The sequence below is a fragment of the Canis lupus genome, chromosome 32 (genome assembly GCF_011100685.1).
Source record: "Canis lupus familiaris isolate Mischka breed German Shepherd chromosome 32, alternate assembly UU_Cfam_GSD_1.0, whole genome shotgun sequence".
Lineage (NCBI taxonomy): Eukaryota > Metazoa > Chordata > Mammalia > Carnivora > Canidae > Canis > Canis lupus.
Genome location: NC_049253.1, coordinates 31,271,990 through 31,299,843, shown reverse-complemented (window position 1 = coordinate 31,299,843; position 27,854 = coordinate 31,271,990).

Below are 27,854 nucleotides of genomic sequence, written 5' to 3'. Positions count from 1 at the left end.
TCGCCCTCGCGGGCCGCCCTCGCCCCCTTTTGCAGGCGCGGGCGCTGGGTCCGGGCTCCACTCGCGCCCCTCCCCCTCCCTCCCGCTCCTCCCCCTCCCCCTCCCCCTCCCCTCCCGCTCCCGTCCGGACGCGCGCACGCCCGGGCTCCGTCCCCGGGACCAGGGACCAGCGCTCCGCCGCCCCCCTCCGCCGCCGCCCCCGCCTTCCTCCCCGGCTCCCGGCCTCCCGGCTGCTTCTCACCCTCCCCAGCGCCCGCGCCTCGAAGGGCTCGCTGGGCGCCGCTGTCCGTCCCCTACACCCATTTGCTGGATGCTGGATGCTGGATGCTGGATGCTGGATGCTGGCAGCGGCGGGAGGAAGGGAGGCCGCGCTCATCGAGCCGTAGCCGGGGCACAAAAGGACCGCGCGGCTGCGAGACTCCTGGATGGTGTCGGCGTCGGCTCCAGCCGCAGCTCGACCCCTCGAGGAGTTGACGAGCCCAGTCTCAATGCTGCCTTCCCTCAGTGACCTTGAGCCCGTGCACTCAAAATTTTAGGGTTTGGGGTCCCCCCCCCTTCCTGTAAAGGATATTATTACTGACACCTTTGCGGTCCTAACAAACATCGTGTCTAGACCTGATTCACAGGCTTTGGTAAACGCAGAACTACTGAGCGGTCATCAGTTTGTCCCTCTGTGGTCTGTTCCTGATCGACCCAGTGGACGATCTGGGGCCAGCCTCAGTACTGGCGGCGGAGGCAACCTGAGTCAGCAGTTACGAGCGGGAGGAGGGGGGGGACTCCGAAACAGGCTTCGAGTGGGAAGTGGCAATATTGTTCTAATGACAAATTTGCTTTTCCTAATACTGCAATCTACAGAAGCTTGTGAATTTCCTCCACCGAAGATGAAGCGAGGGGGAACTTGATGTTTGCTTCTTCTTAACTACTTTGCCTTTGGCAAATGGAACCCATTCGTAAGGATCCAACACACGGTTCAGCACCTGCCACCAAACACGGGGTATTATATATGTGAGCACTTGGATTTGGGGGCCTATAATTTCTGTTTCTTAGGGATGGTGGCTACCAAAAATTAAAAATTAAAAATTAAAAAAAAATAAAAAAAAAGCACCTTACCCTTCCAGAATAAGAGAACTAGACGAATTCAAAGGTTAATTCCTTCAACAGAACAAATAACGGGGAGAAATATTTTCGAATGTAGTTTTCGATGCTGCATCAAAATGAGTCATTTTTTAAAGTTTGAATCTAAAACATGGTTACTATAAAAAGGTGTTTCAAAGTCCTATGAAAAGAACATGTTCAATAAAAAATATTAGTATGCTTTGATGGGGTCATTGAGGTGGGGTTCTAGTTCTTTGATCATCACAAAGTAACCTGTGCCCAGTTAGGTTCCAGATTTCAGTTGCCATCTTTCAAACCAGTAATTCTGTTTGAAATCGACAACTGCATCAGCATCTAAAACTCTTTCAATAAAGTCTTTCAGACAGCTTTGTGTCTCAAATTCCAAATACATTTTGGAATAAATTATTAAAAACAAAGCATTTAAAAAAAAGAGAAAAAAAAAAGGACCTGTGTGTTGTGTGTGTGTACTTTTTAGCCCTTTAATGTTTATCCTTCATTTAGATTGTGTGTCTCTCCAGTCTATTACTAAGCAAAATTACAGCAAAATTCTTAACAAGTATTTCCTTATAAAACTGCTTACTTCCAGAAATAAAGATTGGATAACATGAATACAGAGTAAAAAATCAACTGACTTGTTTTAAACACGGACCAGCATGCATTTTAAAAGGAGGGTTTTCGGTTAAATGAGAGGTTTCAGGAATCTTACTGTCATTTACACTAAGGAAAAAAGTGTTCACATTTTTTAATTCATTAATACCTTAATTATATTTTTCTGTTGAAAGAAATATATTGCAATAAAGTTCATGGATAGCTCAGTAAGCAGATACAGCCGTTTCTTGTTAATGTCTTACAAAGTGAAAATCTCACAAAGGTTCTTCACTGATACAAAAAAGTAGCACGCCTTTTTCTCTTCCTGAGGCTGTAGAAACACGAGCACTGTAATAATGGATAGTATCCCAAGGCGATCAGACCCTTCATTACTATTTTGCAGGTCTGTTTCAGATCTGTCATCCTTATAGCCCTTAGTCTTTGTTACTGGCTAGGTGTAGTTTCTCTGTCATCTTAGGGTTTGTGTATGGAAAAAAAAAGGTCAGATCAGGTTCTCCTGTAACATGATTATTGTTTCATATGTATTCACTCTCAGATAAACTCGAGGCCCTCCCTAAAACAAAGAATTGTGTTAAAGTGGGATAAACCCTTTGTGCAGAGGCCAGATGGAAAGGGATGGAGGCATGTGCAGCAAACTCCTCTGGGAATAGAGGAACAAACACGAAGGGCTATTTCTAAGCAGAGCCTGGTCCACAACTTACAATTCATGAATAAGGTGATTGTGGAGAATAACAAGAGGATATCTGTGACAATAAACCAACAAAACCCATATTTGTTTTTAACATGATTGAGAATTCTATGAACACAAATAAGGAAAGCATAATTTGAAATGAAGGAAGCTAGAGATAAAAGGTTCGTGAAAACTATCAAAAAGCAAGAGGAAGAAAATAAAATATAATAGAGCAATTTTGGAAGATTGTCAGGATAAATAACATGTATTGACAACTTGCTGTTTAAACCAATGTTTCTGTTAATGTTTGCTTTTAAAACTAAAAGAGTAAATTAAACCTAGGGCAGGTAGATAATCTCAGAAAGAAACATATGTAAATTATAGAATTTTAGGATATTTATTACCAGAATACAGAGTGCTAAATTATGTTGGAACACAAAAATTAAAAGGAATTGAAGCTTCAATAGACATTTTTAAACTACATAACTATCGTATTTAAAATACACACCCAGTTTTCCAGGCTGTTAAGTACAGCAGTAGTAGTATCATATTATTTTATCTTGTTTGAAAGAGCCGGATGGAAAATAAATGGACAAGCAAATGAAAGTCTCTGGGGGTCATGGAAATTGAATGACTATAAAAACCATATTCCAGACAACAGTATAGTCTTGTAGTAAATGTTCAGTGTGATTCTCATAATCTCTATTCTTTTAGAAAAGACAATATTTCTGTTCCATGTCTTCCTCTTTAAAGGGACTGTCTAAAATATCAAGTGAATAATGACAAGCCATATTTATCTACACTGATTGAAATTTAGTATCATTCTTCACTCCTCAATTTAGAGAACTCCTTATAATTAACTGATGAGCTGTCCTCGAGACAGTGCCATTTAGAGTCATTACTGCACTCTAATTGGGGAGAAATGCTTTTAGAAAGTTCCAATTAGAGACTTTTTCTGTTCTTATAAATACATTCGAGGGAGGTACTGAAGCATTTGTTTTGTGGAGATTTTTTTGAGTGTCTTTTTTTTTTTTTTTTTTTTTTGGTGGAGAGGAAGTCATCGCTTAGTGCATTGTTTTTATGTTTTTACATAAATAATAGAAGATAAAGCTTTGTGTTTTGAAGATACCATGACCATATGAAGAAAGTGAATAGCAACAATTTTTGCTTTTGCTCATCATTATGATCGTAATTATAATAGAAAAGGAGTTTTCTGAACACTTTGTTATCAGTGAACTGTTTCTACTTAAAGGTTGAAGACCCACTGGATCCTCAATCCCTTATAGAGAGGTCACATTTTTAAAACCAGTATCTTGGAAATGTTTTTACAAATTAAAAATAGTGATACCGGGAAGCCTGGGTGGCTCAGCAGTTGAGCCCCTGGCTACGGCTCAGGTCATGATCCTGAAGTCCCGGGATCAAGTCCCACATCGGGCTCCCTGCATGGAGCCTGCTTCTCCCTCTGCCTATGTCTCTGCCTCCCTCTCTGTGTCTCTGATGAATAAATAAATAAAAATATTTTTTAAAAAATGGTGATACCCAGACTGGATTTACTTTATTCATTAAAAAAATGTTGGCAAAGAATTCAAACGCCTTGTTATAAGTCATTTGGGCATATTTTATGGCACTCTGAAGAGAACCCAGATCTCCTGACTCACTCTTCAGTGCAAAAACTTCAGAGTTGAAAGGATAAATCTTATAAAATGGTAACTGAAGCCCAATGAAACTTTTAACTGTGCCACATTAGTTTAAATATAATTTAAACCTTGTTTCCAGAAGTACTGTTCAGTATTGACCTTTTTCAAAACTAAAGCTGAGGAATAAGGTAAAAGAAACTATTTTGTTGTTGTTGTTGTTGTTGTTGACAAAAAATGAGAATAATTTCAAAAAAAAAAACCTGTAAAAAGCAAATTGGAAAAGAATTCAAGAAAATTCTAATTGAAAAAAAAAAAAAAAAAAAGAAAATTCTAATTGACTAAAAAATGTGTGAAATTATTATTTTTTAATCTAGAGCAGCCCCTATTCTATAATATTTATTTTTGGGGCAAAAAGTATAAAATTAACTCTCAAAAATACTGTGTTATTTAGTAGAGGAAGTCTAAATCGGAGCCGAAGAAACTTCTATTAGCTAAATAAAGTAAAACACTGCCATCTGCTGACCAGATGAAAAAAGTAGTTGCTCTTTGACGCCTCTGTATGAAGAGAAAGAAATTCAAGAAAACGGTACCAATTTATTCCATATATCTTTTAATCATGCTAAAAAACACTATGGTGGGTAAAATTAATCAATATCCTACAGAGAAACATATCATTCTATATTCTATACTAGCATGTAGGTTTTTGTTGATAGCCCTATTTGAAATCAGGCCAACAATTAAATCTTACCATATTAGTAATGCAGCCATATTTAACAAATCCACATTTTCTTTTATGGGTGAAATTTTTCTTTTATGGGTAAAATTTAAATGAGTAAGTAAAGCTATTAACTTGGAATTTTGAATTGGGCAAATTGTATGTAAAGATTTTTGTTCAAAAATATGTAAATTCACTAAAAATTATTTGGAAAACAGAAAACTTTAAAGTTTGGTTCTTCCACCTAATTATTTCACTTTGCAAATATTTGAGTGGCTGCTATGTCAGAAGCTTCACTGCCTGCTGGAGATATAAATCAGACTTTAGTGTCTGCCCTCATAAAGTTCACAGTGTAGTGAAGGAAACAGATATAAACCAGAAATGATAACATATTAAGAATTATAATAGAAGCATATGTGGGATAGTATGTGAGTACTTCATTCTGCTCTATTAGGACACGCAGATCGTTATCAACAGTTCATATAAACTGAAGTCTATAAGCATTTGTTCCCATATTTAATTGCTATAAAAATATTCCTTGGATTCGTACAAAAACTGTAGTTGAAAACTTTCTTCCTGAGTGGTGTTTTCTATTGCTTTATTCAGGAACCTCAAAAGGCAATATTCATAACATTTCCATTTCTCTCATTCCCTGCATCATCTATCCCTAAATATCTCTCAAACATCAATGCTTCCATTTTTCCCTGGCACTACTCTATGCTCACTTTCACAAATGCAATACCTCTTGTCTGGTCTACCCACATTCCCTTGGGCCTCTCCCAGTCCATTGTTGCCACTTACAAATATTCAGTGGCGCTTAGGACCTGTCATGGTTAGTTCACCACACACCTTTGTAGCATCAGCTCATACCATGATTTCTTGCATTTTCTCTGCTGCGGCCACCCTGACCTTGGCATATGCTCCTTCTGCCACAGGGCTTTTCCGTGGTCTATTCCCTCTCTTTCCATTCTTCACTTATCATAAAGAAGCCGTCACTGAAATATCTAAGTCAGAAAATCCCAGCATTAAAAGCTTTCACATAAGCACCCGACCTTTCTTCACAGCATTCATCACAGATGCAATTTTGTAGTTTTATGTTAGTAATCACATGTTATCAAGTAACTTGTGTCTATAAATCCAAGGAGGACAATGACTGTCTGTTTGGGCTTTCTATTGCTCCAATTTTGGCAACACAGTTTTGCATTACAAAAATTTTCCAATTCATATGGAAAAGTATTAAATCAAGCAATTAAGAGCTATCATTGCTTAATGACATAATACTAATAAAAGGGATGAATAGAATAAGCTGGATTATTGATGATTCCAAACACATAATATTTCCTCTCATTGGAACACCAGTGTATTATTTTTTCCCCTGCTTATTTCCTCTATGTCACAACGATACTAGAAAACATATTTGTTTTCTTTAAAATTGCCTACTGGGTCTAGTTATCTCAATCAGAATGCTTGCTAACTTGGGGGCGCACTATCTACCAGACAGTATTATACTGGGGGAGAAACTACTAACAAAGTTAAATATGGGCCTAATATCTTTTTAGATCGTTCCCATCACTGAAATGTTCTGTGCTTCCTCTTTTGTTGTTCCTTATCTCCTGACATTTCTGCCATGATTATGTGCCTTTAAAAATCAAGTTCCTTTTTTACTCTACTTTTGAAACTTCCAGCCAATGGGATAGGAGTAGAAGGACATAATAACAAACCAACCAACCAAAAACACAACCTACAGCTTCTTTGTTTTACTTTTACATTGTCTCAATACCTTTGGGTTGTTGGGGTTTTTTTGTTTGTTTTTTGTTTTTGTTTTGGTTTTGGTTTTGGGTTTTTTTGTTTGGTTTGTTTTTTTTTTAAGTAGACTCCACCGTAGGGGCTTGAGCTCACAACCCTGAGATTAAGACCCTGAGCTGAGTAAGATCAAGAGTCTAATGCTTAACCAACTGAGCCACCCAGGTACCCTGCAATACCTTGGGAGTCTAAATAGAACCAGTCACTAACAAATGCATTTCTATTTTCTTGCATCGTCAAGAAGTTAAATCATTCTGAATTCAAATCAAGGTCATGTAAAATCAATTTATGTTATATATACAACATCGAAGATTTATTTTTCTTTAAATAAATCCAGATTTCATTTAATGACAGATGGTTGATTTAATGTGTCAAACTTGAGTGGGCCATCCAGTACTCAGATATTTGGTTAAACATTCTTCTGGGTTTATCTGTGAGGGTATTTCCAGATGTGATTAACATTTGAATAGGTATGCTGAGTAAAGCAGATTGCTTTCCCCAGTGCGAGTAAACCTCGTCCAATCTGTTGAAGGCCTAAATACAACAAAAAGGCAGAGTAAGGGAGAATTTATTTGCTGCATAACCATTTCAAGCTGGGACATTGGTCTTCTCCTGGCTTTGGACTTCAGCTTGGACTGCAACTTATACTATTGACTCTCCTGGGCCTCCAATTTGCTCACTGCAGATCTTGGGACTTCTCAGTCACCGATAGGGGTGAATTAATTTCTTACAATGAATCTCTTCATTATATCTATAGATTATATTTATCTATATCCTATTGGTTCTGTTTCTCTAGAGAAGCCCGACAAATACACATATCATGATATTAAAGACTGACTAGAGGTACATAAATTTTATAGTATTTAAACATAGTTATGTAAATTGATTTTAGTCTTAAATTCCAGGCAGTTTTATCTTGTATATTCATCTATTTATAAAATATAAGTGGACACACACACACACACAGAATCTTTGGTCTTTTAAACACTTTCAAATTCTTTTGGTCAAATGGAGGAAACATCCCAATCTCTTTTTTTTCCTTCTACATTTTTCAAAAGAATAAACTATTTATACTAAGTTTCTCCACTTAAATCCCTAATAGTCATTCAATTGCCTGCTACTTTACTGCTCTGTTGAAACTGGTCCAATTTTACCATTCTGTTGAAATTGTTCATACCAAAGTCACCAATAATCTCCTAATGCAGCATTAAATAATTTCCACTTTATACTAGAGGTTGTCTATCCTTATTTTGGAAATGCTAAAACTTTCTTTCCTTGGTACGCTCTACTTCCTTAGTTTATTTTGAAAAAGGACTTTGGCTGCCTCCATTTTGATCTTAAACTTTCTAGTCCTTTCCAGCTTGTTTCTTGGCTCAGGTGGAAGGCCCTGAAGGCAAACCATCCCCTGATGGGAACTGAAACTACCCTCTCCAGCAATAAGGACTGACCTGAGTCAGCAAGATTCCAGGTGACAGACTCCAAAACAGTGATCAACCTGACCTTTACTTCCCACCTGCACATACCCACCAACCTTTGTCCCACATTTTCCTTATATAACCTACAAGGATTTTCAGCACTTTGGAGACAGTCTTTGAGATGCTAGTCTGCTATCTTCCTGGTGTTGGCTTTCTTGGTTCACCACCACTCATTACTCTTTCTTTGGGGGTTTTGTTATCACGTTTGGCTGAAGCTGGTCTGTTGTGTACCCCCAGAGCCAGGCGTTCTTACACACCTGCGTCCTGGCTACAATATGCCAGGTCTCTTCCTGGTTCCTTTCAAATTCTCTTCCCACTCTTTCTGTTTCCTTTACCAACTCTATTTCTTTTGCCTGATCCTTACAGTTATTGCTCTCCAAGGTGACACCATTATCCCAGTGCTTCTTCCAGTAATTCTTAAGAAATTCAGTTCTATGCATTGATCACATAACTTGATATCTCCAATCTAGACCTTTCCCCCCTATGTTCAGCCTCATATCCAATGACTGCTAGGTATTTTATACTCAACTCTCTGAAACTAAAATCATTATCTTTTCCCTAAACTGATTCCTGTTTTTATTTCTCATGTCTCAGTTGTAGAAGTCTTCATTTAACCTTCTTCTTTATCAATGAAAATGCTAGCATAATGTGGCAATATCTGACATAAGGAGGGTGTTGTGAATTACATTATTGTTTACAACTACTATTTACAAGTATTGGTTGTTCAACCCTGGGAGACAATTATACTCCCCTGCCTTACTAACAGCAGTTCTGACCCTTTGACTTGCTCTGGCCAATAAAATGCAAGTGTAATGACTTGTCACTTCCCACAGATACTTAAGCGCCAGAAGATAGTTTGCCATCCTCTTTTTGCCCTATGCTGGGACAACCAACAATATTCTAGATGCTCCATCAGCTTAGGTGTGGCATAAAGATGAAGCCAATCTGCCAAGAAATAGGGTGACTGAAAATAAAGCTTTAAAATTCTAGTCACTGAAATTTGGGGTTCATTTATTAACATAACACATTCTAGCCTAAATTGAGTGAGCTGAAACTGGAGAAGTTTTAGCCAAAGAATTTTATGCCCATATGTATAATTAGTAGTGTGTAAAGGCAACAGAAAGATGCTCTCAGATATGCAAATACTATCACACGATCTTTAAAGGACTTTTTAAAATAAAAACCTTAGGGTACCTGGGTGGCTCAGTGGTTGAACATCTGCCTTCTGCTCAGGTCGTGATCCTGGGGTCCTGGGATGAAGTCCCACATCGGGCTCCCTGCAGGGAGCCTGCTTCTCCCTCTGCCTATGTCTCTGCCTCTCTCTGTTTGTCTCTCATGAGTAAATAAATAAAATCTTACAAATAAATAAATAAATCCCTTAAATATTTCTCCAAAGCGAAATATGAAGCAAAATTAAGAGCTAACAGAAAATGAGAACTTGAAATGACTAACCGCAAGCACTGAAACTTGGTAAAAGGGCAAATATCTGAAAAAATGGATGAAGATCTGCTTACAAACGGAGCTAAATATCACTAATAATTCCTAAGAGGAAAGAGATATGAAATATTAATACAGTAACACCTTGCATCTAGATTCTATATTAGCAAAGTTGGGAAAGGAAAAAGTTTACAAAACTCATTGTATCAAATAGAGAGAATTAAAACTATATCATTTTACTCTCAATAATGAATATTATAGAAATAGAGGTTAAAGGAGCACCTGGGTGGCTCAGGGGTTGAGTGTCTGTCTTTAGCATAGGTTGTGATCCTGGGGTCCTGGGATCGAGTCCCACATTGGGCTCCCTGCATGGAGCCTGCTTCTCCCTCTGCCTCTGTCTCTGCCCCTCTCTCTGTGTTTCTCCTGAGTAAATTAATAAAATATTAACAACAACAACAAAAAAAGTAGAGTTTAAATAATTACATTAAAAGTCTTAAGGAGTTTAGTAGAGGCTTTTATTTTTTTTGTTTTTGTTTTTTTTTAAGATTGTATTTACTTATTTGAGAGAGAGAATGAAAGGGAGCAAGAGTGGGTAAGAGTGGTAGAGGGAGAAGCAGACTCCCCACTGAGCAAAGACCTGATGTGGGGCTCAATCCCAGAGCCCTGGGATCATGACCAGAGCCAGAGGCAGATGCTTAACTGACTGAGCCACCCAGGAGCCCCCAGTATAGGCTTTTAAAGACAAGAGATATTTTTATTTATTCCCTTCCTTGAAATCTACTAATATAAAAAAATTGAAAAACAGTTAGAAGGGGGAAAAAAACCTCATCTTCAATGAAATAAGGAAATGATACAACCCTTAGTTACAAAACAGAAAGCAGGTCTGCCAGGCAATGAAGTGAAATGAGGAAAGAGACTGAGCGCTGAGAACCAAATCATGCCCTCCTTCACCTTGAGCAGGATGCAGAATTCTCTCAAAGGAAGAGGCACAATCCTGAAAGACTATGATTTGAATTGCAAGATCTGGGTCTGGAGGAGCCTCAGCAAAAACAGAATGTCTGAGATGAAGCTGAAGGGTTGGCGGAACTAAAGTAGACACGAGGCTGGCGTGCCATCTTTACAGCCTTCTGCCTATTCTCTGAGCCAAGAGGATTGCTGGAGCTGAAGCAGCGTGAGGAGAAGAAGCAAGGAGCCAGCAATCTCATATCACTCCTCGGTCCTCAATGAAATTTTGCCAGTAACTCATTTACAAGTACTTCGTGTCATGGCAACCCCTAGCTGCAAGGAAGGCACAGAAAACAAATACCTATTAAAGCTTCTATAATAGTTGGTTGAGAAGGAGAAAGGTAAGCAAATCTGCAATTTTTGCCACTATATTTTAAAAAAAGAATTAGAATGCGATCTAGCAATTAAAAAAAAAAACTAAAAAGAGGAGAAAAAGAAAATAAATGAACTGGAAGAGGAGAGTATACAGTACAAAATAAATTACCTCATAAACAGACGGAGAGCTAAGATATGTTTCTGCAGAGTCTTTCAAGGGGGTTGAATAATGTCCCCCTAAAATTCACATCTACTTAGAACCTCAGACTGTAACCTAATTAAGAAATATGTCTTTGCAAATGTAATTAGTTAGGAAAAGGTCATGCTGGATTAGGGTAGGCCCTCAATCAATAACTGATAGCCTTATAAGGAGAAGAGAGGACATGCAGAGACACATATAGAGAAGAAGTACATGTGAGAGCCAAGGCAGAAATTGGAGTGTGTATCTACAAGCTCAAGAATGCCATGGATATCAAGGAGCTACTGGAAGCTGGGAGAGGCAAAGAAGGACTCTTCTCTAGATCTTCAGAGAAAGCATAGCCCTGCTGATATCTTACTTTCACTTCTAGACTCCAGAACCATGAATCAAATATTTCTTTCAAGCTACCCAGTTTATATTACTTTGTTATGGCAGCCTAGGAAGTTAATACATTCTCCAAGAAACTATACACAACATGAATGTGGTGGACACATCCTAGGGTATTCCCATGAGTCCCACTTCTTGGTGCTTATGCCCTCATATTATTTTTTCTCCTTCAGTATGGGTAGGACCTATAATTTGCTTCTAACCAATAGACTTCAGTAAATGGGATAGGGTGTATATGATTATGACATGGAGATTAGAGGCATCAACCCCTGTGTAGTTGAAAATCCACATAAACTTTTGACTCCTTAATGGCTAATAGCTTATTGTTGACTGGAAGCCTTACTGATAACACTGATAACATGAATTAATGTATATTTTGTATGTTATATATGTTATACACTATGTTAGTAGAATAAAGAAAGCTAGGGAAAAGAAAATGTTATTAAGGAAATCATTAGAAAGAAAAAGTTCATTTACAGTATTGTATTTACTGTCTGTGCGGTTCAAATCCAGGTTATTCAAGCGTCAACTGTATATATGATCACATTACATAAGGGAGACTTGCCCTTGCTAACTTTGAAGAAGCAAGTTACCATGTTGTGAGCTTCATGCGATTTGGAAAGGACCACAAAGCAAAGTGGTGAGGGTTTCAAGAGCCAGTAAGAAAATGAGGCCTGGGGGCAGCCCTGGTGGCGCAGCAGTTTAGTGCTGCCTGAAGCCTGGAGTGTGATCCTGGGGATTCCAGATCGAGTCCCACGTCGGGCTCCCTGCATGGAGCCTGCTTCTCCCTCTGCCTGTGTCTCTGCCTCTCTCTCTCTCTCAATCTGTGTGTCTCTCATGAATAAATAAATAAAATATTAAAAAAAAAAAAAGGAAAGAAAGAAAGAAAATGAGGTCTGGGACACCTGGGTGGCTCAGTGGTTGAGCATCTGCCTTTGGCTCAGGGCATGATTGCAGGATCCAGGATCAAGTCCCACATCAGCCTCCTCCTCCTGGGGAGCCTGCTTCTTGCTCTGCCTGTGTGTCTGCCTCTTTTTGTGTCTCTCATGAATAAATAAATAAAACCTTAAAAAAAAAGAAAGAAGAAAGAAAGAAAGAAAGAAAGAAAGGAAGGAAGGAAGGAAGGAAGGAAGGAAGGAAGAAAGAAAGAAAGAAAGAAAGAAAGAAAGAAAGAAAGAAAGAAAGAAAGAAAGGAAATGATGCCTTCAGTCTGGCAGCCTAAAAGGAACTAAATTTTGCAAACAACCATGTTCAGTTGGGAAGTAGATCCTTCCCCAGTCAAGTCTCAGATGAAACAGCAGCCTGATACCTTGATGGCAGCTTTGTGGGACTTCAAAGCAGAAGATCTGACTAGACTATGCTCAAACACCAACCCACAGAGATTAAGCCCTTAAATTTGTGGTAATATTGTTATATAGCAATAGATAACAGTGCTCTCTGTAGAGAAAGAACTCAAAGAAGAGAGTCAAGAGTTTAAAGTAACAACTTGGGGATCCCTGGGTGGCGCGGCGGTTTGGTGCTTGCCTTTGGCCCAGGGCGCGATCCTGGAGACCCAGGATTGAATCCCATGTCGGGCTCCCAGTGCATGGAGCCTGCTTCTCCCTCTGCCTGTGTCTCTGCCTCTCTCTCTCTCTCTCTGTGTGACTATCATAAATAAATAAAAATTAAAAAAAAAATAAAGTAACAACTTAAGGCATTAGAGAAGGAGAATTTTGAGATGGAAGATCTCAGAAAATAAATGAAAGAGATAAAAGCCATGTTTGAAAAATACAGTAAAGAAAAACCCAGAAACATGCAGTTAACATTTTGGTATTTATCCCTTAAACCTTTTATTCCCTCTGTACATATTTGTTCATCTCAAAAATAAAGAAGATTTTTAGATATTTTCAGATATTTAGGAAAAGAAAAGAAAAAAATAGACTGACTATACAATCTAATGAAATCGTATGATGCAAAATGAAAATATATATAGCAATGTAATAATAGATTTGATATGAAAAAAGGTAACATAGGCATAAAGAAGAAAATAGATTTGAGGAAGACATAGAAATGGAGGAAGAAAATAGACCAAGTGTAGTTAAATAAATAACAACAACAACAAAAATAATTACATGGAACTTTCAGGAAATAAAGACCAGAATTTGAAGATTAAAAGAGTAAACTTTATCCAAGAGAAAAACTGATGTAGAATGAATGCACCACAAAGTAGCCTGGTACCCAAAACATCCAAATTGTTAAATTTTAAGAATAAAACCAGAATTCTATGGAAACTATATGCAGAAAAGCAAGTAGCATTCAAGGTGGAAAAAAAAATTTAGTCTCTCCTTGAATTTCCCCATAGCAATATGTGAATGCCAGAACACAAAGGAATAATGTCTAGTCTATAAATTTCTGAGGGAGAGAAAATGTGTTTGTAAAATGCTTCCCTAGCCTAGTTATTATTCAACTATAAAGAGAAGGACATATATTCTCAAGGGTACAGAAACTCAGGGAATACATTGCCCATAGGCCTTTGAAAAACAGTATATCAATGAAATTTAGTCAACTAAGAGGTATAGAGAATCATAGAACTCAAAAAACAATTAGCTGAGGTAAAAAGACTGATGGTGAACACAATCTCTTTAGGCATAAATTAGCCAGCACTGAAAAGTGTCAAGAATTTTGACTGCAAGATAAAATGTAAATATTATTCATGTTGACATTATATAATTAATAATATGAGTCATACAAATCTGGGAGAGTGCTGTGGAGGAAACTAGGTACATGAACCTCCCCTTCTTCCAAACAAGAAGGCCATGGATACTGTGCAAAGTCATAATATGTGGCTTATAAAGTCATGAGTCCAACCTCCTCACAGTTTTCTTAATTCAGGGGAAAATTTTTTAAAATTTATTATTTGTAGTAAAGAAACATTGATGTCAAGGTCACCAATTCCTCTAGCTTCACTTCAATTTCTACTTTCGTTCAATTACATTTTATTTTTTTTCAATGACATTTTAATTGAATAATTTATCAAAAGCAATCCTTTAATCCCCATCTGGATTCTATTTGCATAACTGAATATAAGTGAAATTTTGCTAAACCAAAGTTTAGTAATGGCTATTTTTGGGCAACAGACTTGGAATAATTTGTTCATATCTCCTTCATATTTTTGTGAATTGTTTATTTAGATTTTTAAAATGATAAATGTGTATGGGACACCTGGTGGCTCAGTTGGTTAAATGACTGAGTATTAATTTGGGTTCACATCATGATCTCAGGGTCCTGAGATTGAGTCCCACATCAGGCTTTGCAGCATGGAGCCTGCTTGGGATTCTCTCTCCCTCTCCCTCTATCCATCACCCTCCCTAAAAAAAAATAAAAAATAAAAAAAATAAAGGAAAAAAGTGATATGTGTACATTTTTATAAAAGTAACTTTTCTTATAAATAAATCTTGTTCATTACTAATAAATTAAAAGCATAATGTATATACCTAATAAAAAAAAGAGAAGATAAAACAAATTATTGATGAAATAAGTATCTACATCTAAAATTCAGCGAGGGGCACCTGGATGGCTCAGTGTTTGAGAGTCTTTGACTCAGGTCATGATCCCAGAGTCCTGGGATCGAGTCCCACAACAGGCTCCTCGTAGGGAGACTGCTTCTCCCTCTGCCTATGTTTCTGCCTCTCTCTGTGTGTCTCTCATGAATAAATAACTAAAATCATTCAAAAAAAGTCTATTAAATTAAAAAATTAAATTAAATTCAACTATATGCTGTTTATAAATATTTATGGGACAAAATAACTTAATAAGCCTATAGTTTACTGTGCAAGAAAATATTAGGAAAATACAAGCAAAAAGAAAGTATAATGCCTATAAGAAACAAATGCATTTCAGAAAAAAAAAAAAAAGCCATCTACATTAAACAAATTTTATAAGAAATAAAGGAAGGGGACCTGGATGGCTAAGTTGGTTAAGCATTTGACTCTTGATTTCCACTCAGGTCGTGATCTCAGGGTTGTGAGATGGAACTCCTAGGCAGGCTCTGTGCTAGGCATGGAACCTGCTTAAAATTCTCTTTCTCTCTCCCTTGGCCTCTCCCCCACCTTCCTCTCTTAAATCAATAAATCAATAAATATTCACAGATGCAACTTAATGAAATATCATGTGTATTAAAATGTATTATGCAAAAGCTATTTGAATAAAAGAAGAAATTAGCAGAAATACAAATAAGAAAATTTAATTTAGAGTAGGCAAGAAAAATAAAACAATTTAAAATACATGAAATATAAATAAAATCAGTTTGTACCCTATAAACAAAGGCACATGATTTCTCAGTGCCTAAGAACATCTACAAAGTTTGATTATACATTGAGTGAAAAAAATATACAATGATTTTTGAAAGACAGAAGGCCATATTCACTGACCATATACAATAAAATTAGATAAATAAAAAGTAACAACAACAAAATAGAGGGACTCTCCATTCCCTTGGAAATAACATAGTAAAATGTTAACCAAATGTTAGTAAAATGTTAACCGAAGAATCATTGGTTAAAAAAAGAAATGAAACCTGTGATTGTATACCAGTTAGATATTAACAACAATAACAACGATATTACATATAAAAATAAGTAATAAAAGTACATATTTCGACTCAAAACCGTTCGCAGAGAAAAGTACATAGTTTTCAGTGTATTTACTTTTTTTTTTTAAGTTTCAGATATTTATTTATTTATGTTTATTTAAGTGATCTCTACACTCAATGTGGGACTCAAACTCACGACCCCGAGATGGAGTCAGTGCTCTACTGACTGAGCCAGCCAGGCATCCCTTAAGTTTTTATTTAAATTTCAATGCATTTGCTCTTTAACAAGGAAAGGAATAAAGGAAGAAGAAAGAAGCAGGAAAGAAGGAAGAAAAGAAGGAAGTGAATGAAATGTATCTAAGAACCAAGAAAAATAACAATAAAAAATAACAATAGTTATATAGGAAAATGGAATAAATAAATCAGATTTTAACGAATTAGAAGATAGTAGGACTATCAGAAATACATAACTTTAGGGAACAGAAACTATTCCAACTATTTTCAATAGAAAGGGATTTAGCACAGTGAATTTGATACTTACAACATAATTAGAAAGGCTGGAAACTAAAGCTTTTGGCTGGGCGTTCAGGAATTGCTAAAAAAAGAATACTGAACTGCACTGCCGGTTTCAACCTTGTCATATCAAGAAGATGGAGATTTAAGAGGCTACAACTGGAATGGTGGAATTCAAGAACACAATTGTGAAAGATTTTAAACAGGAATCAGAAACCTTGGATGAGAGGCTACTGCTGCTACCATTGCAATTCCTTTGCTCTTGCAGAAAAACCCCCTATCTCTACCACTGGGACAGATAGCAGCAGCAGCTGGGTTAGATGAATCCAGAACCCAGCCTTAAATGGACCTGGAAAAAGTGGTTTTGGGTTTTCAGTACAAAAATTGACATTTAAAGCAGGCTGAAATGAATGCTGAGTATTAGTTACCTACATTGACCATAATAGCTAGTTTTTCCTAAGCCGTAATACCAGGCACTGTTTTAAGCATTTTACGTGTATTAACTGATTTAATCTGCATAATATCCCTACAATTTTTGGTACAATTATTAGCCTCTAGTTTACAGATAAGGAAAATACATGTAGAGATCGAGTAATTTATGCCAAGTTTCATGGTAAAGGATTGTGTCAGGATTCAAATACAGTCAGTCTCTGACTCTAGAACTTGCACTCCAAACTGTTACATTCAGCATTTGTCGTTTTTTTCTTTCTTTTTTAAAGATCAATAAAAATTTGCAGTGCCTGGGTGGTTCAGTTGGTTAAGCAACCCACTCGTGATTTTCGCTCAGACGATGATCTCATGGGGCATGAGATGGAGCCCTGCACCTGACTCCACACTCAGTGGGGAGCCTGCCTGAGATTCTCTCTCTCCCTCTGCCCCTCCCCCCCATTGTATCTCTCTTTTTCTCTGTCTCTCTCTCAAATAAATAAGTCTTTAAAAAAAAAGACCAATAAAAATTTAAAACTTCCATCAAAGTTAGTGGACAAAACAAGAGCAAAAAACCAAATGTATGCTATTAAGCATTAGGGGTTCTACCACAGAGACAGAGGACATGACAAATGTTACATGATGGTATCAGGGGAACCTTGATGGTATTAAATTCATAAATTTCAACGAAATAGATATTTCTAAGAAAATATAACAGTCAAAAACAAATGCAAAAATGAATTTGGAAATGTCAATGTATCATCAGTCATAGTAAAAAATAGCTACATCCTAAAAAGTGTAAGACCCAGACAAGTTCTTTTTTTAAGTACCTTTTTTAAAAAAAAGATGTATCCATTTATTTGAGAGAGAAAGAGTGAGCAAGTAAGCACAGCATGGGGAGCAGCAGAGGGAGAGGGAGAGGGAGAGGGAGAAGCAGGCTCCCCACTGAGTGCAGAGGCTATTGGAGGCTCTATCCCAAAACCCTGAGATCATGACCCCAGCTGAAATCAAGAGTTGGATGCCCAACCAACTGAGCCACGCAGGTCCCCCAAGACCCAGACAGTTTTATAAGCATAAGCAACAGCTGAAAAATCCTCAAGGAACAGGTAATTCCTATACTATTGTGCCACTTACAAAACTTCTGAGCCACACTATTGGGTTTAGTGAAAATGTCATGTTTCTTTTCTTTTTTTTTTTTTAAATTTTTATTTATTTATGATAGTCACAGAGAGAGAGAGGCAGAGACATAGGCAGAGGGAGAAGCAGGCTCCATGCACCGGGAGCCCGATGTGGGATTCGATCCCAGGTCTCCAGGATCGCGCCCTGGGCCAAAGGCAGGCGCCAAACCGCTGCGCCACCCAGGGATCCCGTCATGTTTCTTTTCTATAATACACCTTAACCACATTAGAAATAATACACCTTAACCACATTAGAAATAACCACATTAGGGGCACCTGGGTGGCTCAGTTGGTTAAGCATCTGTCTTTGGCTCAAGTTATGATCCCAGGGTCCTGGGATGGAGCCCCACATCACATTGGGCTCCCTGCTCAGCGGGAAGACCTATACCTTCCCCCTGCTTGTTCACTCTCTCTCTTTCTCAAATAAATAAATAAATAAATAAAAATCTTTTTAAAAAGTAGCTGGGTTTTCAGTACAAAAATTCACTACAAAACATATTTCAGGGCCTCTATTATAGCAGAAAAATAATATTTGCATTGACATAATTTCCTTGATTGTTTTCTTTCTCTTCCTCTCCCTGGGACACCGTTTACCTTCAAAGAGCTTAAGTGTAGTCATAGCATGATGGTGTGAGCTGTTTGTAGCCCCCTTGGCTGGCATCTGCCTGAGACTCCAATTCCCAATCCAGCCACCTCTCCTCAGTGTCATCTGCTGAATCCTGGTTGACCTTATCTGGTTTCTAGTCATTCAATTCCATTAGTGTCATTGCCCAATTCCCTCTTTTACCTGGGAGACTTTCTCCAGTCTTCATAGGGTTCAAACAAGCAGGAAGGAAAACATTTGGTTCCTCTGTCATTCCTTCTTGGGATACAAAGTGGTTCTCCATGAGTCTGTCTCACTCCTGGACTCCTAGATGTTGGGTAGAGGTTCTACTCAGCTACTCCATACTGTGTAAGGTTGAGGGACACTTCTGGGCTCAGGAGCTTACAGGTACAACCAGACCTGAAGTTGAGCTCAGGTCTCTTCTAGTCTCAAATCTCTAATATTTCCTGCAAGATCATCACCATCCCCTCTCTCCTTTAGAAGCCAAAGGATCAGAAATAAGGGCCACCATGGAAAGGTGGCGGAGCACTTGATTTTTTCTTGGAGACTATAGCAGTGTCCATGCCTTGCTTCCTTTCCATCTCTATGGAGGATAGAGGGAAGACAAGCAGAGGCTCTCCTGATAGGAAACTATTTAGAGACTGGGAGTAAAAAATGTGGTAGTCAGGAGACTCATTGTGCTTATTTATATGTCCATTGAAAATATTTCTTTCTTAAACCTTGACTTGGAACTTTGATGTTCAAAACTAAGAACGTGATGCTTTTGTTTCTCTGCTTCTACTATGATAGGAAGTTAAAGGAGGAAAAGAGTGTCCTGACCTGTGATTAGTCACCAACACTCTTAGTTGACTGCAAGCTCAGTGTACACTTACCTGAAAAATTACCATCCCTATGCAGTTTAAGCATGCAGTCTACTTTCTCTGGACTCTCTCTCTCAAGACCTGCACAAATCGTCAACTGCACAATGGCCAACTCTTGTGCCATCTACGCTACCTTTATTTTCTAGACCTAGTCCCTGGATTCTTTACTGTTATCCACATCAAGGCATACTCAATCTAAAATGAAGATAAACTTGCTGCTAAAAGTAATACAGAAGTAAAACCATGTATATTGAAACTTTCACAAGATGAACTTGAAACTGGGGAGGGATGACTGTGCTGCATTGAAAAATTTTTGTTGTTCTCTCATGTCAACATGATGTTTTTCTAACTAGACTGTGGATTCTTTGGGGCTCACAGACTAAAAATTCAGTTCTTTGTGTATAAAGATTCGGTTCTTTGTGGAAGCTCCCAACAGCTCCAGATGTAGAATTACTTCATTGGTTTAGATGGAAACACCCAGGGCAGCCCTGGTGGCGCAGTGGTTTAGCACCCCCTGCAGCCCAGGGTGTGATCCTGGAGACCCGGGATCAAGTCCCACGTCGGCTCCCTGCATGGAGCCTGCTTCTCCCTCTGCCTGTGTCTCTGCTCTCTCTCTGTGTCTCTATGAATGGATAAATAAAATCTTAAAAAAAGAAAAAAAAAAAAAGAAAAGAAAGAAACACCCAGCAACTTTATCTCTCTACTTGGGGATGCTAACTGAAGAAAACTCCTTACCTGTTTTCAGAATTTCTTGGCCACTCTCCTCACCTTCCACGGCTCCCATCCCCCTGCTGGCTGGTCCTGTATTCTTGACACCTACTAAGTCTCTGCTCTGACTGCATTAATCTCACATAGATTTCAGTGTGTCATTCTTAAATCTGAGCAGAGCTTGCCTTCTCAAGGTCCACTCCACTTTGCCTTAGCTTCCTTTATCTTTTCCAAGAGGGCACTGCAAAAACATCTGCTCCTATTCTGCATCTACTTCACCTCTCATCTCTTCTCAATCTCCTCCTTTGTTATTATTCCCAACATATTGCACTTACTCTCTAAATATTCATTGATTGATTGGTTGGTTCTGCATTATACAAAAGGGTTACTGACTCTATTTAAAAAATAATGAGAATTGTGACTTCCCGCAAGCAGGAGTAGGGAATAGATAAACTCCTGCATGACAAATCAAGAAAATAAACATTTTATCTTATTAGATTGTTTCCACCGAGATGCAAATGAAACAGGTGATAAATCACCACCATCAACTAAATTATAAACACTGCTTAGGCTTATAATAATCATTATTATATCTGCAACTATTTTTTTTGTTGTTTTTAAAATTACTATCTTGGTCAAAAGGAAGAATGAAAAATGTCCATTGGATCAATAATGTGTTCTTTTAACCTGACCCCAACTCCTAACAGTGGTTGCAGATGCATTAAATGCTGGTTAGAGTGGGGATCCATCAGGGCATAAGGGATCAATGCCAGCCTAAAGAGCAGCAGTCGTGTTAGAACCACATTATCCTGTATCCCACTTCTATTAACAGATGGTCCACGGGCTCCATAATGTTGAATATGTGAAGATCTGGATTTTGTATTCATTTTAGTTCAATTGCTTTTTCTTTGTGATGGTAGACGGTTTCACTCACTCCCTTCCTGAATTGTTTTCCCCAGCTTACCATAACTTCGTGGTGGGCAAAGTAGACTCCCAACTCAAAAGACTGAGGCATTCCTCTCAAATTTTAGAAATACAATGAAATAGATTAGTAGCTGATTTTATGTGAGCATTGTTCCTTTTGTTTATGTCTCTATTACAGGATTATCACATTAGTTGTTTTTCTGTCTTTTTAACTCACCAGAATAAAATGTCAGGGGACCGGGCAGCCCCAGTGGCTCAGCAGTTTAGCGCTGCCTTCAGCCTAGAGTGTGATTCTGGAGACCCGGGATCGAGTCCCACGTCAGCCTCCCTGCATGGAGCCTGCTTCTCCCTCTGCCTGTGTTTCTGCCCCCACCCCCACCCCCGGTGTGTCTCTCATGAATAAATAAATAAAGTATTAAAAAAATAAAATAAATAAAATGTCAGGGGACCATGGCTTGTTCACCTCTACTCATATAGAGTCTGGACCATTGGTGATGCTCAGTATATATTTGATTAATAAATAAATGAGTAGCTGTGAATGGAAGAGCTGGGAACAGAGGAGAAGAAAAGGCATTTCTATTGGTTTATGATGTGAAAAAAATAGAGAGAGGCGGGGGGAAAAAAGCAAAGAATATTTACAACAAAGACATCTCCCTACCTTGTTTGAAAGGTGTAATATGTATGCTAGGAATCCTGGTCAAATGTGTTCAAATTTGACTACTAGAATGAAGGCCAGATTTAGGAGTTTGGGTCTTTATTCTATAGATTGTAAGAATTTTGACCTAATTGTAACAGAAAAATGTCACAGGAAAACAAACAATGCTTCAGGAAGATTAATCTATGTGCAGAATGCCAGAAGGACTAAATTAGAAAGGATGGGGGATTGGAGGGTGAGAGTAGAGAATTAACTATAAAGAAAGGTAAGGCCTGAACTAGAATGTTAGCACCAGAGTAGCAAGGTTGGGATGATGGAATAAATGTTTTGAAGGAAGAATCATCAGGAGTCTTGTTATGTTTGGATTTAAATGTTTTTTTTTTAATTTTTTTTTTAATTTTTATTTATTTATGATAGAGAGAGAGAGAGAGAGAGAGGCAGAGACACAGGCAGAGGGAGAAGCAGGCTCCATGCACTGGGAGCCTGATGTGGGATTCGATCCCGGGTCTCCAGGATCGCGCCCTGGGCCAAAGGCAGGCGCCAAACAGCTGCGCCACCCAGGGATCCCTATGTTTGGATTTAGAGAGCCAACAAGAACCATATGAAAGATGACTTTCAACTTCAGAGTCAGGATCACAGAAACATCTTTAGTTCCAATGCCAGTAAAAGAGGAGCCTGGTGCCATGTTGGGAGAAGGAAGCCACTGGAAATGGGTGTTAGAAATTTTAATTTTAAGGAGATTGAGAAATATATGAATATAAATATCTTACACATAGTTTAAGATGAGGGACTAAAATTCTGAGTAGAAAATCGTACCAAAAATAAACACTTGGTAGTAATCTATTTAAGGATGAGAGCTAATTTTTTAGACAATGGAAAAAAAATCTCTAAGAGATACTAGGAGAACAGTAGTAAAAGGCGAAAGATTTATTCGATCTGAAGAGAAACCAGAGTATAGGAGAACAGTAGTAATAAAAAATAAACTTCCAAAAAAAAAAAAAAAAAAAATAAAATAAAATAAACTTCCAGGGATCCATGGGTGGCTCAGCGCCTGCTTTCAGCCAAGGGCGTGATCCTGGAGTCCCGGGATCAAGTCCTGCATGGAGCTCCCTGCACAGAGCCTGCTTTTCTGCTTCTCCCTCTGTCTGTGTCTCTGCCTCTCTCTCTCTCTCTCTCTCTGTGTCTCTCATGAATAAATAAATAAAATCTTTAAAAAAATAAAATAAACTTCGGAATCATCTATATTAAATATGGTTATTTGTGGACAATGTACATGAAAAATAAGATTATCAAATTATTGTTTTAATTATTTCACACTTTAAACTTAACTTCGTTGTAACCTCTATAAATAATTTCTTAAATTGACTTAAGCTGAGTTAATGGAATTAAGAATGATTAAAGATAGTCCATCTACACTCATAGTTCTCAAACCAGGAGATATTTAAAATTGTAGACAGGGATGGTATTTTTACTTATTATTTTATTCCTATACATATTTTATATGAATGTAATAGTAACTTTCTTTGAGAAATTCGTTGTCAGTTTTGAGCATTCCCTGATATTATAATATCAGGGCAACTTCCCCCCTCCCCAGTTTTATTATAATAATAGAACATCTTAATGTCAACTTTCTAAAAAATCTTAAAAACAGTTAAACTTTTATACAAAAAGCATTATGCAGATTGCCTCACACAGTTCTTTTACTCATCTTATGTCTCAATACCCTGCAGGCTTATAACTCCCACTAAAATGTTTGTTAGTATTAATCAACAATTATATAGTGTTTTATACTGTACTTTGTACATAATGCTCAATTTAATATTCATAGTAAATCTGTCAGCATGGTATTATTATTATAATTGCCATCTTACAGATGAATGAAATGAAACTCAGAGACGTTAAGCAACTTTCCTGAGTTTTTTAGTTTTTCTTTTTAATCTAAAGTCTCATGGGCTCCCCAGTGGCCTCTAAAAAAATAGAATAAAGGTTATTATACCCCAAATCCACTAGATGTGAGAAACAATGATCCTGTCTATATTTTAAATATAAAAATAAGATACTGGGGCACCTAGGTGGCTCAGTTAGTTGAGCACTTAATTCTTGGTTTTGGTTTTGGTTTTGGTTCAGGTCCATGATATCTGGGTGGTGAGATCAAGCAAGGCCTCTTGCCCCTGTTGCCAGCCACCTCTGGGGAGAGTCTGTTTGGTATTCTTTCCCTCTCCCTCCCCATCTACCCCTCCCTCTACTCATGCATGCCTGCTCTCTCTCTCATGAATAAATAATTAATTAATTAATTAAAATCTTAAAAAACATAGAAGTTAAATCTTACCAATATTAATATACTGACTGTTGCATGCTGAACAGTCTGCATTTTAAATGGTCATGCTCTCTGGCACTCTGGATATGGGACATGTTTGGATGGAAGTGTAGAAGCTCCACATGCAGATGACTTCACAGGGGCCCCTCTCTTGTGTATTTACTCTCAGTTCATCATGTCACAGAGTAACTTGCATGTGCCCATTTGAGAGGATTTATGGCTTAGATGACCCATTTTAACTAAATCATCCCCACAAAATAAAGAAATGACATACAGAGATTCCTGTAAAAAAAGATGAACATTGGAATAAAGATGAACAATGCTTAAGTAAGTAAATTACAAAATGGCAGAACTGTCACTTCCCTTATTCATAATGTAAGATTTTTAAAAAATTTTTACTTACTTATTTGAAAGAGAGAGAGAGAGAGCACAAGCAGAGGAGAGGGAGATGCAGGCTCCCTGCCAGCCTGCACAGGGAACCCAATGTGGGGCTCAATCCCAGGAACCCAGGATTATGACCTGAGCCAGTCCCAATCAACTGAGCCACTCATGCATCCCCATAATGTAAATTTTTATCAGCCATATTATAAGACAAAATAATGATCTGGAGAGCAGTTAGCCAAAAAATATTTTGACAATCAAGGATACTATTTAAAATATAGATTTATATCCACTGTCATTATTCATGAATATCACATGAAGTGTATATTTTCCCTTGAGATGTTGGCTAATGATTTGCAAGCCATTTTAACACAAAATATCTAACATGATGACAAAATTCAGACTGCCTGTGCTACAATACTGGTCTTCTGCTCTTGGATTATCATATACCACCAGCTCTCCTGGGTTTACAGCTTGCTGACTGAAGATTTTGGAGCTTCTTAGCCTCCCAAATCACATGAGCAAATTCCTTATAATTGTCTGTCTGTAACTGGAGTGCAGGGGTACAAGAGGATCTGGCCTCGGGGGTCCCAAACAGACCAGGTTCAGCCACTCGCTGGTAACAAAATCCAAAAGCTAAAAAAAAAATAAAATAAATAAAATAAAATAAAAAATAAAAAAATAAAATAAAAAATAAATAAATAAATAAAAAACAAAAACAAAACAAAACAAAACAAAACAAAAAAACAAAATCCAAAAGCAGAGTGACAAGTGATGGTGAAACAAGAAAGGAATTTAATTCTCTGAAGCCACCACTGGGAAGACAGTAGACTAGTCTCTCAAAGACTGTAAAAAGTGCTGAAATCCTCTCAGCTTTATATAAGAATATGAGGCAAAGGTGGGTGAGTTTGTGCAGGTGGGAAGTAAAGGTCAGGTTGATCATTGCCTTGGAATCTATCACCTGAGGTCTTGCTGGCTCATTAATAAGAGCAGTGCTTATTGCTTAAGGGGTAGTTTTGGTTCCCATTAAGGGATGGTTTGCCTATAGCGTCTTTTAGCTGAGTCAAGAAATAAGCTGGGAAGAAGAACTTAATCAGAAAGTGCAGACTTAGGTCAAAATGGAGGTAGTTCATGTTTTTCCTGTCTGCTATCTAATTATAGAAAATTCACTATGTAATTAGATAGGCAATTCTCCTACCTTCCCCCATTACTGTCATCACAAAATACTTTAAACTCTACCTGATAAAGTGTAGGGAGGTGGAAGGAATGTTACCAAGTGAGGTCGAACTCTTTGTCCTTTGTCCTGAGAGGTCTCTAATTCTACAATGTTGGAAGTTCTTGGCATTAAGAAATCCTAATATCCACCCTATTTGGTGGAGAATTGAGCTATATTAAGCACTTTGTTACTTCTATGAAACTTCAAAAGACCAAGGTTAGGTATGAGGTGAGGAAAAAAGACTATTCTTTTCCAAGTCACCTCAAAGCAGAGACAGTTAAATATTGAACCATATTTCCGTTGTCAGATTGGACAATTGTCATTATTCACCAACCTTCTTTTATCTACTGGTTTATTCTTTCTCTTCTCCATCTTTTTCTGTGCTCCGTTTAAGATAAATTCCTGACAGTGGGTTGTTTTACCTATACATACTTTAATATGTACCACTAAAAAATAAGAATTTGTTTCTTTCCTTTTTTTTTTTTTTTTTGAATTTGTTTCTTTCCAATACAAACTGTCAACATTATATAAAACTCAACATATTTTCTTAATACCATTTAATATACAGTTCATATTTCAGTTTTCTAATTGCATCCAAACTCCCTTTTCATGGTTGGTTTGTTAGATTAGAGATGCATATAAGATTCACACTTAATACATTATTGCTCTATTTTAATCTAAAAGTCTCACCTTCTTTTTTTTTTAACTTGCCATTGATTTATTGGAGAAACTGGGTCACTTGTCTTGAGTCTTGAGAAATGACCCATTTGCCTGGTTCCTTGTGGTATTATTTAACTTGTCCTCTAGCCCCTAGAGGGGCCATATATGTATATTTTTATATTTTTGTATTTTTTTAAGTGGTCTCTACACCCAGCATGGAACCCCAATGCAAGGCTTAACTCATGACCCTGAGATTAAGACCTGAGTTGAGATTAAGAGCTTAACTGTCTGAGCCACCCAGGCACCTCTAGCTCCTATATTTCTTAAGCTAGAATTTGGCTTGGAAGTTCTAATTAGATTCAGATTTATTGGGGCACCTGGATGGCTCAGCTGGCTACGTGTCTGCCTTTACCTCAGGTCATGCTCCCCAGGTGCTAGGATTGAGTCCTGCATCTGTCTGCTCAGCAAGGAGTCTGCTTCTCCCTCTGCCTGTGCTGCTACCCCCTGCTCATGCTCTCGCTCTCTCAAATAAATAACTAAATATTTTTTTATAACTAAATCTTTTCTTAAAATATTCAGATTTATTTATTTATTTGCAAGACTATGTGTGATGTATACTCCATATTGCACCGTATCTGAAGGCACATGATATATGGCTGCCCAACTTTTATTGTTGCTTAAGTTTAGTCACTGGTTTTTGGTGATGGCAAATCAATCCTCCTTTGTTATGGTTTCCTGTAATACTTTTTTTTTTTTTTTTTTTTATTCATTTATGATAGTCACACAGAGAGAGAGAGAGAGAGAGAGGCAGAGACACAGGCAGAGGGAGAAGCAGGCTCCATGCACCGGGAGCCCGACGTGGGATTCGATCCTGGGTCTCCAGGATCGCGCCCTGGACCAAAGGCAGGCACCAAACTGCTGCGCCACCCAGGGATCCCCGTTATGGTTTCCTATCAATTTTTCTCCTAATGAATTTTTCTTAGTCCATCAATTCTTTTACAGTTATTTTCTGGAATTTTTCTCTAAGTAACTTTCCTTTATCAGTGAGGACTATTTTAAATATTTTACACAGAATTGATGTGATAAAAGCTGATTTCTTTCTCACAAATTGCCATTTTCAAAGTAATGAGTCAGTGCTCTAACTAACTCCAATGATTTCTTGTTAATTTTTTTTGTTTTTGGCTCTCTCTCTCTGTTGGAATATCATTATCACTTATGCATTTTTATAAAATTATTTTTAATGAATTGAAATTATTGTTTTTATGCTCAAATTATTCCATCTTTGACCAAGCAGGATCTTATATCCTTTTGACAAAACTCTATTTTATAGTTTGATGGCCGCTTTGTCTTTTGTCACCACAAGATGTCTAAGGCTTTTCTTATAAATTTCCTGATCTGAACTGGGATCTGGCCGTTTTTATAAGGATCCCTACTTTCTTTTACTGACGAATGATATCTAGAGAGCTCACCATCT